Here is a 12,678-nt window from a genome sequence, read left to right on the forward strand (position 1 = left end):
TGGCCCAGGGTTACACAGGGAGTCCGCAGCAGAGCCGGGAACTGGAGCCAGGTCTCCGAAGACCAAGGCTAGCATCCTAACAACTGGACCAGCCTTCCTCTGTCCTGTGTTGAGTCCCATGGGTGGGTGTGCTGCTGGACCGATGGTCTGATTGGGTGCAGCAAACCTATGTTCCTATACGACAAAATCACCTCCCCCAAAGTGGGAGACAAAGGGGAAGGGAGGGCGTATCAGCACCAGGCCCTGAAGCACCGGTGGGAGCGGGCTAGACGGGTCATGGGGCCAGCCCATTCTCACCCTCTGCCCCACATGCTCTTCCTTCCCCACGGTTCAGAAACTGGGACAGCTCAGGAGCGTCAGGGAGACCCTGAACTGGGAGTGGGGAGGGCAGGGCAGGGACAGACACACTCAAAAAACCCGGCACCCCCGTCTCCCTCCACGTCTGACTCCCACCCCTGCCCGGCACTGCAGCAGCTCTAGAATCTCCCGGGGGCCTTTGAACCCGAACAACCCCAGTGAGCTCAAGGCTTTAAAAGAATTCGTTGGAACAGACACAAGGAAAGGTCCAACCAGTGGGAGAGGGAAGGGGGAACCCGCCCCTCCAGGGGAGTGAGATGAGGCATGTAGTGGCCCCTCCACGACCCCTTATATCGCCAACACCGCCCCCAGCCCCGGTGCTTCCCCTTGGAGGCTCCACACTGCACGCTCAGAGCAGGGACCAGCTACTTTGGGAAGCAGGAGGCAGAAGAGGAAGAGGAAGGGCATGTTGAGCAAAGCGACTGAGAGCCCTGTGGATCAGTCCTTCCGTACCCCAGAGCTGCTCAGCAGCAAAGAAAGATCCCCTCCCAGTCTGGGGCACCGTGACAGCTGCAGGAATGGAAGCAACGGGGGAGGGGGAATCTGAGCCAAAGTGATCCCCCAAATCACATGCAACTGCCCCATAAAACCTTCCAGACTCGGGGATACAACTTTCCCCGACTCAGAGGGTGCTGTCCCCTCTGTCCCCTAAGTGATTATCATGAAAATGCCTTTTTGCTCCCCTTGTATTACCCAGAGTCCATCGTCTCTGCCTCAAGAGCCAGGAAATCTTCCTGCAGTGCAGATTCCACCCCCGGTTGTGATCGTCTTCGCTTGTTAGCTTGATGGCTTTGTTTACCTTATATATAAATGTACTTTCATTGTTCTCTGCCTGTAATCAAGGCAGTCAAGCAGGTAAATACACATTCCTTTGTCTAGGGCAGGCTGGGCTTATGCACTGCCTCAAATACACCCTTAAGAACACATCTGCAGCAGACATCTATATCTCTTGGTACACAACCCGCACACACGTCATGCAGTGGTTTTTGGGACCAGCGCATCACCAGTTTGCATATGACACCTTACATGACACTTTTTAGGTACCTGTTATGGCAGCAGTGTGTTGGGGGTGATGAGTGTGTCAGGCCTGAGAGGCGTTACAATGGGGTGGGCCTCTGCCAGCTAGTACCGAGGGGCTCCAGGGTCACAAACGCCCACCTCCGTCCCTCTGGGCCCCTCTGGTGAAAGCGGGGAAGAGAGCGTGCTGCTCCTCGCCCTTCGTCCCTGTCCTCTGACGGACGGGTCCCCGCGGGACAAGTTGCAGCTGTTCGTTGACTTGCTCCAAATTTCTTTACGTAATCGATTGGCCTCGGCTCCGCGGGATACATTAAAGGGGAAATAAAAAGCTTGGTGGGGGGAGGGAAACACAGAGAGACGGTGACGGCTCTGTCCTGGCAAGACCTCCCCTATACCTCCATAAGCCTGCGATTGCCCAAGGGTTACAGCCAGGTCCCCGGGGCAGAGATTGGACACAGGCCAAGCTTGGCCATGCATTAATGAAGGGAAAGGGAAAAAAAGGCAGCTAGCAGATCTGGGTTGTGTGCAGCCTCTCAGCGTCTGTCTCCCAGCTCAGGGGCACAGCTTTGGGTTAGGGGGGCTTGTGCTAGCATGTGAAAAATAACCAAGGGGCTATGGCAGCATCAGCGGAGGGTCAGGGAGGCGGGGGGTAAGGTGGGCTTGAACTCAGTGACTAGCCCAAGCTTCTGGCAGTGCCGCAGTGTCCACAGAGCTCTTCTCAGTGCACTCACACGAGCCCTGCCGCCGCCCGGGCTCAGAGGCTCACTGCCCGCGGCAGGGTAGATGTACCCTCGGGGCAAGTGCGGCCATATCCCTCATCAGCATCAGCTCCAGCCCACGCAGGGGTCTATGGTTAGAGTATAAGGCTTGGCATCAGGACTCCTGGGTTCCGTTCCTGGTTTGGGGGGGAGGAGAGTGAGGCCTAATAGTTAGAGCTGGGGGCTTGGCATCAGGACTCCTGGGTTCCATTCCTGGTTTGGGGGGGGAGGAGAGTGAGGCCTAATCGTTAGAGTTGGGGCGCTTGGCATCAGGACTCCTGGGTTCCGTTCCTGGTTTGGGGGGACGAGAGTGAGGCCTAATAGTTAGAGCTGGGGCGCTTGGCATCAGGACTCCTGGGTTCCGTTCCTGGTTTGGGGGGGAGGAGAGTGAGGCCTAATAGTTAGAGCTGGGGGCTTGGCATCAGGACTCCTGGGTTCTGTCATCAGGTCTAGGAGGGGAGTGGGGTCTAATGAGAGTTTTATTCCTACTCTGACTCCACGGGACCTGGGGCGCGTCACTTCCCCTTTCTGGGCCTGTGTTCCAATGCTGGCTCCGACTCCGGACCTCCCTCATCCTGGCACAGACTCAAGCTAGGTTCTCCGATCTGCCTCCAGCCTTTCCCTGGGAGCCTGCCCCGGACGTAAACTCTGTCTCTCCGTCCCAAGGCCTCTCAATTAACTGGGGCAAGGGGCGGTGGATGCTGTCTCCTCCCGGGCTGCGCAGGAGAGAACAGGCCCTTTCCCGGGGCAGCCCGACGTGAGAACCGACAGATTAATCACGTTACAAAAGTGTGAACATTCTGTCGCTATTTCCCAACCGGCTGTGGTGCCCTTTGTTACCCGCCCTGCCAGCCAAGTCCCTGACATATGGTCCGCATTGTGCAGCGCACAATGGAAACACTTCATGCTAATTTAGACCCTGGCTCTGGCCTTGATGTCTCCTCCCACAGACTGGGGCAATGGCCCTCACTTAAGTGTTCGTTTGCCAATGCGAAAAAAAAGACAATTTTGCTTCTTGTTCACTTTTCAGTGTATTAGAAAGTTTTGCACTGGGCTCAAATCAATTTCTCTTGCTCGACTATCATAAGGGGGGGAATCTGTCCATCTCTCTGTCACCACAAGAGGATTATCTGTCTGTCTGTCTAATATCAGACGGGGATTATCTATCTATCTACATACACCCCCTCTATCTAATCTATCTATCTATCTATCTATCTATCTATCTATCTATCTATCTATCCCCAGACATCCGCTCTATCTATCTATCTATCTATCTATCTAACCCCAGACACCCGCTCTATCTACCTATCTATCTCTCTATCTCTCTATCTATACCTATACACCCCATCTATCTATCTAATATCATAAGGGGCTGTCTGTCTGTCTGATCTTTAAAATGGTTATCTACGTATGTATCTATCTGACCTGTAAGGTTATTACCTATCTGTTATAACCTGTCTGGTTTTTATCTATGTGTCCATCCACAGTCTCTCTCCTTCCTCCCCGCTCTAGTATGTCAGTCTAGCACAGGAGTAGCCAATTACTTTTTGTCAAGGTCAAAATTTCTTGGTCACAGTATAGTCAAGGTCCAGACTCCAGAGAAAATAATAATAATGGTAATAATTAATAAGTAAATAAAAAGATTTTGGGGTCCAGCCACTCAAAAGCACAGTCCACCATTGACTGGGTAGCATCTCTCCTCCCACCGACAGTGTCTCTTGTGTGTACTCGAAGGTTGTCTCTAGCACCCGTCACTGTGGTACCTAAGAATTGCCTGATGCCAGCTCATTTCACAGTATATAAAGCACACCAGACAAATTCAACTCCTTCCAAAAGTCAGCTCCCCTCTTGGTTTTCCACCATCCAAAAGGCAGGTCAATTCTGGGCTCTCCACTATTCAGACATGGGATGAAAATCTGCTGGTAATTCTGTCCATAAACCGGGATTGCCCTGTGCTGTTATTATCCAGATTACAATAGCACCCAAGGCCTCCGCTGAGATCAGATCCCCATTGTACTAGGTGCTGTACATACACATAGTGAGAAACAGTCCCTGCCCCAAAGAGACAAGGTGGACCAGGGCTGGGAGGCGGAAATGACTGATGCAAAAATCACCCTGTAGGTCACTGGCAAAACCCAGAGCTCCTGACACCGAGTCCCCTGCAGTACCCATTAGCTCACACCGTTTGCACACCGCAGTGTGGATCCTCGGGGCAGAATCTTTAACAGGGGTCCTCTGGGCTGCATCCTACAATGCTGGAGAGAGGGGAGATGTTGCCGCCTTTTCAGATCACACACAGGATTTTCCCTGCAGTCCACACACTCTTGTCCTATGGCTTGTGGATCCGTGAGAGCATGGCTGGACTTGCATATATATACAGGAGGGGAGGGTACTTCTGTGTGTGTGGATGTCTGCAGGAGGGTGTGTACATACACATATTTCTGTGTCTGGCTGAGGGCTGGCTGGAAAACCAGAATTCCGCTTCATGAAAACCACTGAGTGTTTGATGTTTGTTTTCATGTTGGTCCAGACCAGAGCGGAGAGCGGAGACCTCTTGGCATTTTCTGGGGAAAAGCATGAAAGCAAGAGCACCCCAGGGCAGCTGGCAGCGCTGTGAGTCGTGCCATCAGCCAGGATGTGGAAACACAGGCTCAAGTCTCTGTTCCAAGCCGGGACTCAAACCTGGGTCTCCCCCAGGCGAGTGCTTGAAAACCGCGGGGCTACGGAGTCTCTCATTCTTTCGCTGACCCACTGAATATTTCATTATTTACATGAAGGGGAACAGCTCTGGCACAGGGGGACTAGCCTTTTAGGGAGCGATGGGCCCGGCCCCACCTGTGACCCACTTAGCTCACCTCCCCAGGTGGAGACAATGAGCAAAGTCCCAGAGCAGGCTGGACACCTGGCTAAAATCAGGCCTCTGGGGTGAAGATAAAGCAGGGGCCTGTGGAGAGCACAGGAAGATGTGTTAGGAGTTGCTGCTGGACAGGGAGTGGGCAGAGGCTCAACGGAGCTGGAAGGATGCGAGAGCTGCCCTATACAGAGAGACTCCCCCAGGCGCAGGGCTGGGGGTGCAGCTGTCAGCTAGGAGGAAGTTCTGGGGTTTCCTAGTGAGCTTGGTTAATAAACCCAGCATCCAAGAAGGGCCGTAACACAACCCGTGAAAACCTATGGTGAAGTTACTGGCAAGCCCAAGAAAGGGAAACCGAGGCAACAGCAGACCAGGTAGGTGGTGGTAGGACAACCTCCAACAGGAGAGTCCGAGTAGCCAGAGCAGGGACTGGAACCTGATGATGTCCCAGGAGCGTGCCCTGATCACTAGGCTCTTGACTCGTCGACGTTGAACAGGAGCAGGGGAGGGGAGAGGGCTCTCTCCCTCTCATTTTGACCAGAAATTCCATCCTGGACCGAAGGAAACGAGAGACCAAACGGACACTTTTCAGTGTTTGCAAAGTCTTGGGTTTGACAAAGCAGCATTCCTGGCTGGCAATTTGCTGGACAAACTCCTGCCCAGCCCTCGTCCATAAGCATTCTGAAGTGTGTCTGTCTGTCTGTCTGTCTGTGCGCTTGCAGGTCTATCGTGCATCCATGCACGTGTCCCCACACATATGTGTTTGCAACAGCGTGCGCATCTGTGTGTTGGCTTGCCGGTCGGCACATCACAGCCTGAGACGAGGGGACAGCCTCGTGCTTTCTCCCCCTCCGTATCCCTCCGCCGCACCTAGAGGAGGCTCTGGCCCCCCGTGCGGGGGCTCAGAACACCAGGCATGTGAATGTGCAGCCTCCCCAGGAGAAGCCGGGTGCATGCCCAGGATTGTTTGCTCCCAGCCAGTCGCAGTGCCGTCGGGATCTGGGCCCCCCCACCCCAGCTGAGAATGAAAGGTGCAAATCGACCAGGTTCCCACCCAGCACAGACAGGACCGGGGAGAGGGAATGGGAGCTCAGAGAGGAACCCCGTCTCCTCCACCCTCCCACAGTGGGCTCTGGGTGCAGTGGGCTGTGCCCTGGGGATGGAGGTTTGGCATTTTGTGTGCCGCTTCCAAGGACATCCACTTTATGATCTCCCCAGCGCTTATCGCCTGACATGGGCCGTGGGCTGCTGCATGGCAACAGTCGGGGGGGGGGGGGGGTCTTACTAAGCATCCAGGACCATGCTCTTCACCCTGAAGCTCTGCCTCAGTTTCCCTGCAACCAGGGACTCTGTCCAGGATCTGGGGCCAGCACGGAGCAGATTTGTCTTTGTGCTGAATCAGGAGAGCCAGGGTGGGCAGCAAAAGTGCCTCTTCCCATCTTGGTGGTGGGAGGGGAGCATGATCAGTGTCTTCCTCGGTATAGTCCCCTCGCCCGCTGCCATGCTCCGCTGTCCCCCCATGCCCCCAGCCCAGGAGGAGCTAGTCCAAGATTGGGCTCCCTTGTGGCAAGGATTGTGCATGTTGGTTAATGCAGCTGGGTAATGAGGGAGGGCTGAGCCGGGCCCCTCCTGCCGAGAGCTGGCTGAGAGTTTTGTAGTGAAAAGTGAGTTTTATGCAAAATGACTTTTCTCCCCAAAGAAGAGTTCTGCAGAAAAATGCAAGTTTGCCCACCAAATTTGCAGAGGGGTTTTGGGGTGCATTTTTTTTATACTAAAACCCAAAAAACAAGAACATTTATGTCCCTTATTTTTTTATTTTCAGAAACAGAACGGGGTTTTGCTATAAGCCAGTTGTTTTTTGTTTTGTTTTTTACTAAAAACAGATGGTTTCTTTATATGAAAAAAAAAGACTTTTTTGAAGACAATACACTTTCAGGGGAAATTCTGGTGAAAATCAAATGCCTTCATCGAGCGGCATTGTCTGCACATCTCCCTGCCTCCGTCCCGCGGGGGAGCGGGAAGGATTAGCTGGAGATGGCAACTGACTCACACTCACACACACACGCTGGAATTACACACACACACTGATTCTCTGCTGACACACGCCCCTGCACGCCCCATCGAGGCCAATGGGGCATCAATTTGAGCAGGATCTGACCTTACCTCATCTATTTGTTTTTTGGGGGAGGAAGGGGACCTCTCCTCCAGTCTAGCCCAAAGCACATCCCCCCCCCCCCCCCCGCCCCATCTTCCCTGTTTCTGACAGCCCTGGCTTGAGTCTCAGCAGCCCCTGCTGCATCCCTATGGACCTCTGCTGTGACTTGGTTAGCAGGTGTGGCTAGTACTCCCTGGGGGGCCGACTCTCTGCTCTGAGTCTGCAGTGCCCTCTGCTGGGCTCGCAGACCAGACACCGTCTCTCTCGTTCTCTGTTCAGCGCCAGGCCTTTCGGGGACTCTAACAACACCAAAAAGAACAGGAGGACTTGTGGCACCTTAGAGACTAACCAATTTATTTGAGCATAAGCTTTCGTGAGCTACAGCTCACTTCATCGGATGCATGCAGTGGAAAATACAGTGGGGAGATGTATATACATAGAGAACATGAAACAATGGGTGTGACCATACACACTGTAACCAGAGTGAGCACTTAAGGTGAGCTGTTACCAGCAGGAGGGTGTGGGGGGGAACCGTTTGTAGTGATAATCAAGGTGGGCCATTTCCAGCAGTTGACAAGAACGTCTGAGGAACAGTGGGGGGGTGGGGGGAATAAACATGGGGAAATAGTTTTACTTTGTGTAATGACCCATCCACTCCCAGTCTCTAGTCAAGCCTAAGTTAATTGTATCCAGTTTGCAAATTAATTCCAATGCAACAGTCTCTGGTTGGAGTCTGTTTCTGAAGTTTTTTTTGTTGAAGAATTGCAACTTTTAGGTCTGTAATCGAGTGACCAGAGAGACTGAAGTGTTCTCCGACTGGTTTTCGAATGTTATAATTCTTGATGTCTGATTTGTGTCCATTTATTCTTTTACGTAGAGACTGTCCAGTTTGACCAATGTACATGGCAGAGGGGCATTGCTGGCACATGATGGCATATATCACATTGGTGGATGTGCAGGTGAACGAGCCTCTGATAGTGTGGCTGATGTTATTAGGCCCTGTGATGGTGTCCCCTGAATAGATATGTGGGCACAGTTGGCAACGGGCTTTGTTGCAAGGATAGGTTCCTGGGTTAGTGGTTCTGTGATGTGGTGTGTGGTTGCTGGTGAATATTTGCTTCAGGTTGGGGGGCTGTCTGTAAGCAAGGACTGGCCTGTCTCCCAAGATCTGTGAGAGTGATGGGTCGCCCCTCAGGGTAGGTTGTAGATCCTTGATGATGCGTTGGAGGGGTTTTAGTTGGGGGCTGAAGGTGATGGCTAGTGGCGTTCTGTTATTTTCTTTGTTGGGCCTGTCCTGTAGTAGGTGACTTCTGGGAACTCTTCTGGCTCTGTCAATCTGTTTCTTCACTTTCCCAGGTGGGTATTGTAGTTGTAAGAATGCTTGATAGAGATCTTGTAGGTGTCGTCTCTGTCTGAGGGGTTGGAGCAAATGCAGTTGTATTGTAGAGCTTGGCTGTAGACAATGGATCGTGTGGTGTGGTCAGGGTGAAAGCTGGAGGCATGCAGGTAGGAATAGCGGTCAGTAGGTTTCCGGTATAGGGTGGTGTTTATGTGACCATCGCTTATTAGCACTGTAGTGTCCAGGAAGTGGATCTCTTGTGTGGACTGGTCCAGGCTGAGGTTGATGGTGGGATGGAAATTGTTGAAATCATGGTGGAATTCCTCAAGGGCTTCTTTTCCATGGGTCCAGATGATGAAGATGTCATCAATATAGCGCAAGTAGAGTAGGGGCGTTAGGGGATGAGAGCTGAGGAAGCGTTGTTCTAAGTCAGCCATAAAAATGTTGGCATGCAGTGGGGCCATGCGGGTACCCATAGCAGTGCCGCTGATCTGAAGGTATACATTGTCCCCAAATGTGAAATAGTTATGGGTAAGCACAAAGTCACAAAGTTCAGCCACCAGGTCAGCCGTGACATTATCGGGGATAGTGTTCTTGACGGCTTGTACTCCATCTTTGTGTGGAATTTTGGTGTGGAGGGCTTCTACATCCATAGTGGCCAGGATGGTGTTTTCAGGAAGATCACCGATGGATTGTAGTTTCCTCAGGAAGTCAGTGGTGTCTCGAAGGTAGCTGGGAGTGCTGGTAGCGTAGGGCCTGAGGAGGGAGTCTACATAGCCAGACAATCCTGCTGTCAGGGTGCCAATGCCTGAGATGATGGGACGCCCAGGATTTCCAGGTTTATGGATCTTGGGGAGTAGATAGAATACCCCAGGTCGGGGTTCCAGGGGTGTGTCTGTGCGGATTTGTTCTTGTGCTTTTTCAGGGAGTTTCTTGAGCAAATGCTGTAGTTTCTTTTGGTAACCCTCAGTGGGATCAGAGGGTAATGGCTTGTAGAAAGTGGTGTTGGAGAGCTGCCGAGCAGCCTCTTGTTCATATTCCGACCTATTCATGATGACAACAGCACCTCCTTTGTCAGCCTTTTTGATTATGATGTCGGAGTTGTTTCTGAGGCTGTGGATGGCATTGTGTTCTGCACGGCTGAGGTTATGGGGCAAGTGATGCTGCTTTTCCACAATTTCAGTCCGTGCACATCGGCGGAAGCACTCTATGTAGAAGACCAGTCTGTTGTTTTGACCTTGAGGAGGAGTCCACCTAGAATCCTTCTTTTTGTAGTCTTGGTAGGAAGCTCTCTGTGGGTTAGTATATTGTTCAGAGGTGTGTTGGAAATATTCCTTGAGTCAGAGACGTCGAAAATAGGATTTTAGGTCCCCGCAGAACTGTATCCTGTTCATGGGGGTGGAGGGGCAGAAGGAGAGTCCCCGAGATAGGACAAATAGGACACCGTTCACCATCTCTCTCAGCCCTTGAGGCCAAAGCATTTTCCGAGGGTCGCTCAGCCTACCGTCATTTTGACAGCTGCACAGAGACTTGCCCAGGATCACACAGCAGGGCAGCGGCAGAGCCAGGGAAAGAACCCAGGAGTCCCGAGCCCCCTGGCCTTGCCCCACTGATGTCTTATATACACTGTGCTAGGTGCTGTACAAATATAGAGATGGGCTCTGCCTCAAGGAACTTACAACAAGATTACGACCAACAGATGGTTAGGAGCCATCATGGGGAGCACAAGGTGAAAAGGACCCCCAAGGCGTACCGCTTCAGGGAGGGTAATTAACCATTGGATCAGCTCCCCAAGGAATGTGATAGAGACTCTACATTGAGCCTAAATGTCGTGACCCCATCCCATGTAAGCCGGAGCTTAGTCCAAGCATCTCTTTTCATGGCACCCCTTCTGTCCACCATGCATGTGAGGTCACAGGGGCAGAGGGCATGGTCTGCAAAATAACCCCCCAATCCCTCTTTCTTTACAAATGCCGCACAGCTAAGCGGGGTGATCAGGACCCCAGGAAACCTGCCCCCTGCCCCAAGTGGAGACCCCTGGTCTAAATAGCAATACGTTAGTTCAGCCACGTCTGTAGCCACGGGGCTCTATAGCGTCACGCGCACAGTAGGGAAGAATTAATCCTCCATGGCAGGAACCCTCGGGGTCAGACTAGAGGATCCATAGCTTGGAGATCGAAGCACATGGGACTTAGCTCTTCTCTGCTGAAGGTGCCCGATGCCCTGGGCTGGGCAGGAAAGAGTTTCCCAGACCATGAAAAAGGTTTGAGATTTCAGAATTTTTCCCCATCCCAAACTGGGACAAAAAAAGTCAAATCTTCAGATTTCCGCAAACTGCCAACCAAAAATTGTTCCCGTCTGGGCAATTGAAACGTCTCATTTGGATCATTTCAAAACATCTCATTTCAGTGTTGACGGTTTTTTTAAGTCTAAATTTACTAAAATTTCAAAACAAAAAGTCATTTTGACTCGAAAAGCCAAAGCTTTTCGTTCCCCAAACGACAAAACGGGACCTTTCAACAATTTCTAAACTTTTTTCCCCCAAAAACTTCCAGGCAGGAGATTCATCAAAACAGACCCTGTTTTGCAAAGAGTTTGGTGTGGCTGAATTGACATTTTTTTTTGGGGGGGGGGGGGGGCAAAAAACAGTTTGTCAAAAAATTCTATTCCCGATCCCTTTGAATTTCAGTACTGGGTGGGGGGAGTTCATAGTTCAATTCCTGGCTCAGACCCTCTGTTTCCGATTCCAGTCGGAGCCTGACTGCCCTTTGGCCACCGAAAGCTCCTTCAGGGATCCACCAATTTAAATTATGATTATTTCTAGCATGGCAGAGCCCAGAGCCCTCAGTACAGATCACGGCCCCTTTGCACTGGGTGCTGCACAGACATATAAGACACGGTCCCTGCGCCAGCAAGCTTACTCTCTAAATAGACGAAGGGGCTTCCACGATCCCATGGCTGGGAAGAGAAGCAAAGGGACGTTAAATGATTCCCAGGGGGAGTCTGTCACAGAGCTAGGAACTGAATCCAGATCTCCTGCATCCTTCCGCTATCAGGAGCTTTCTGGGAAACCGGGCAGCCGTGCTAACGGGCTGCTCCCACCGAGACAGGCTGAAGTGACAGATTCTGGCCAGCCTGGATAAACTCCCACGCCGGTGCATCTGCCCTAATAACAATTCTCCTTCTCGGCCACAAGGGGGAACCAGTCGCCAGTACTATGGCTCTGCAAAGCTGGGCAGGGCTCAGCCATTGCTGCTGTTTCTAACCTGAGCTGCAACCCTGGGACTGAGCTTGCTCTTCTGAGAGGGATTCCCACCCCGCTGGCCCCACTGATCTCTGCTGCCCTGGGGGGAGCCGGCGGGAGAGTTTGATGGGGCCGGGGCAGGATGGGCCAGGCTGGCGGCTGGAATCCAGTCTCCATCCGCAAAACCAGGGCAGCAGCCCAGGCCTCTGACCATGCTCCCACCTGGCCCTGGAGAGACGCCCCCCCCATTAGTAACTCGGACCCTCAAAGTTCCTTAGGCCCCTAATTTCCATGGGCCTAAATACCTGTGAGGATCTGGGCCTCAGCCAAGACTTGCCCCCTCTCTGCTCAGACACAGGAGCCGGGCTGGGAGCCACCAGCTGTTTCATGTGGCAAAGGCCACCACATCTCTTTTGGGAAGCAGTATGGCCTAGTGGGTAGACCGAGGGCTCAGGCGATCTAGGTTCTAGTCCCAGCCTGCTGAATCACCTGGGACAAGGCACGTCACTGCTTTGTGCCTCAGTTTCCCCATCTGTAAAATGGGGATAATGACACCCAAGCTCCTCGGCAAAGCGCGTTGAGCTGTATGGGTGGAAAGAACTACCGAAGAGCCAGGGCTTGTTAGCCACTTGGGCTGAATTCAAGGTGGTGATGTGAGATGACCACTCACTGGAGCCGGTAGAAACTGATTGACGGAAAGTATCGTAGAACCTCAGAACTACGAACTGACCAAACATTTTTCCAAACATTTACAACCGAACAGTGACTGAATACAGCAGAGACAAAAAGAAAGCAAATACCGCACAGTGCTGTGGTAAACTACTTATTTTAAAAAGGGAGAGTTAAAAAAAAAAAAAGATTTGACAAGGTGAGGAAACGGTTTCTGTGCTTGTTTCATTTAAATTAAGGTGATTAAAAGGAGCACTTTTCTTCTGCACAGGAAAGTTTCAAAGCTGT

Source organism: Lepidochelys kempii, chromosome 24, assembly GCF_965140285.1.
Source record: "Lepidochelys kempii isolate rLepKem1 chromosome 24, rLepKem1.hap1, whole genome shotgun sequence".
Lineage (NCBI taxonomy): Eukaryota > Metazoa > Chordata > Testudines > Cheloniidae > Lepidochelys > Lepidochelys kempii.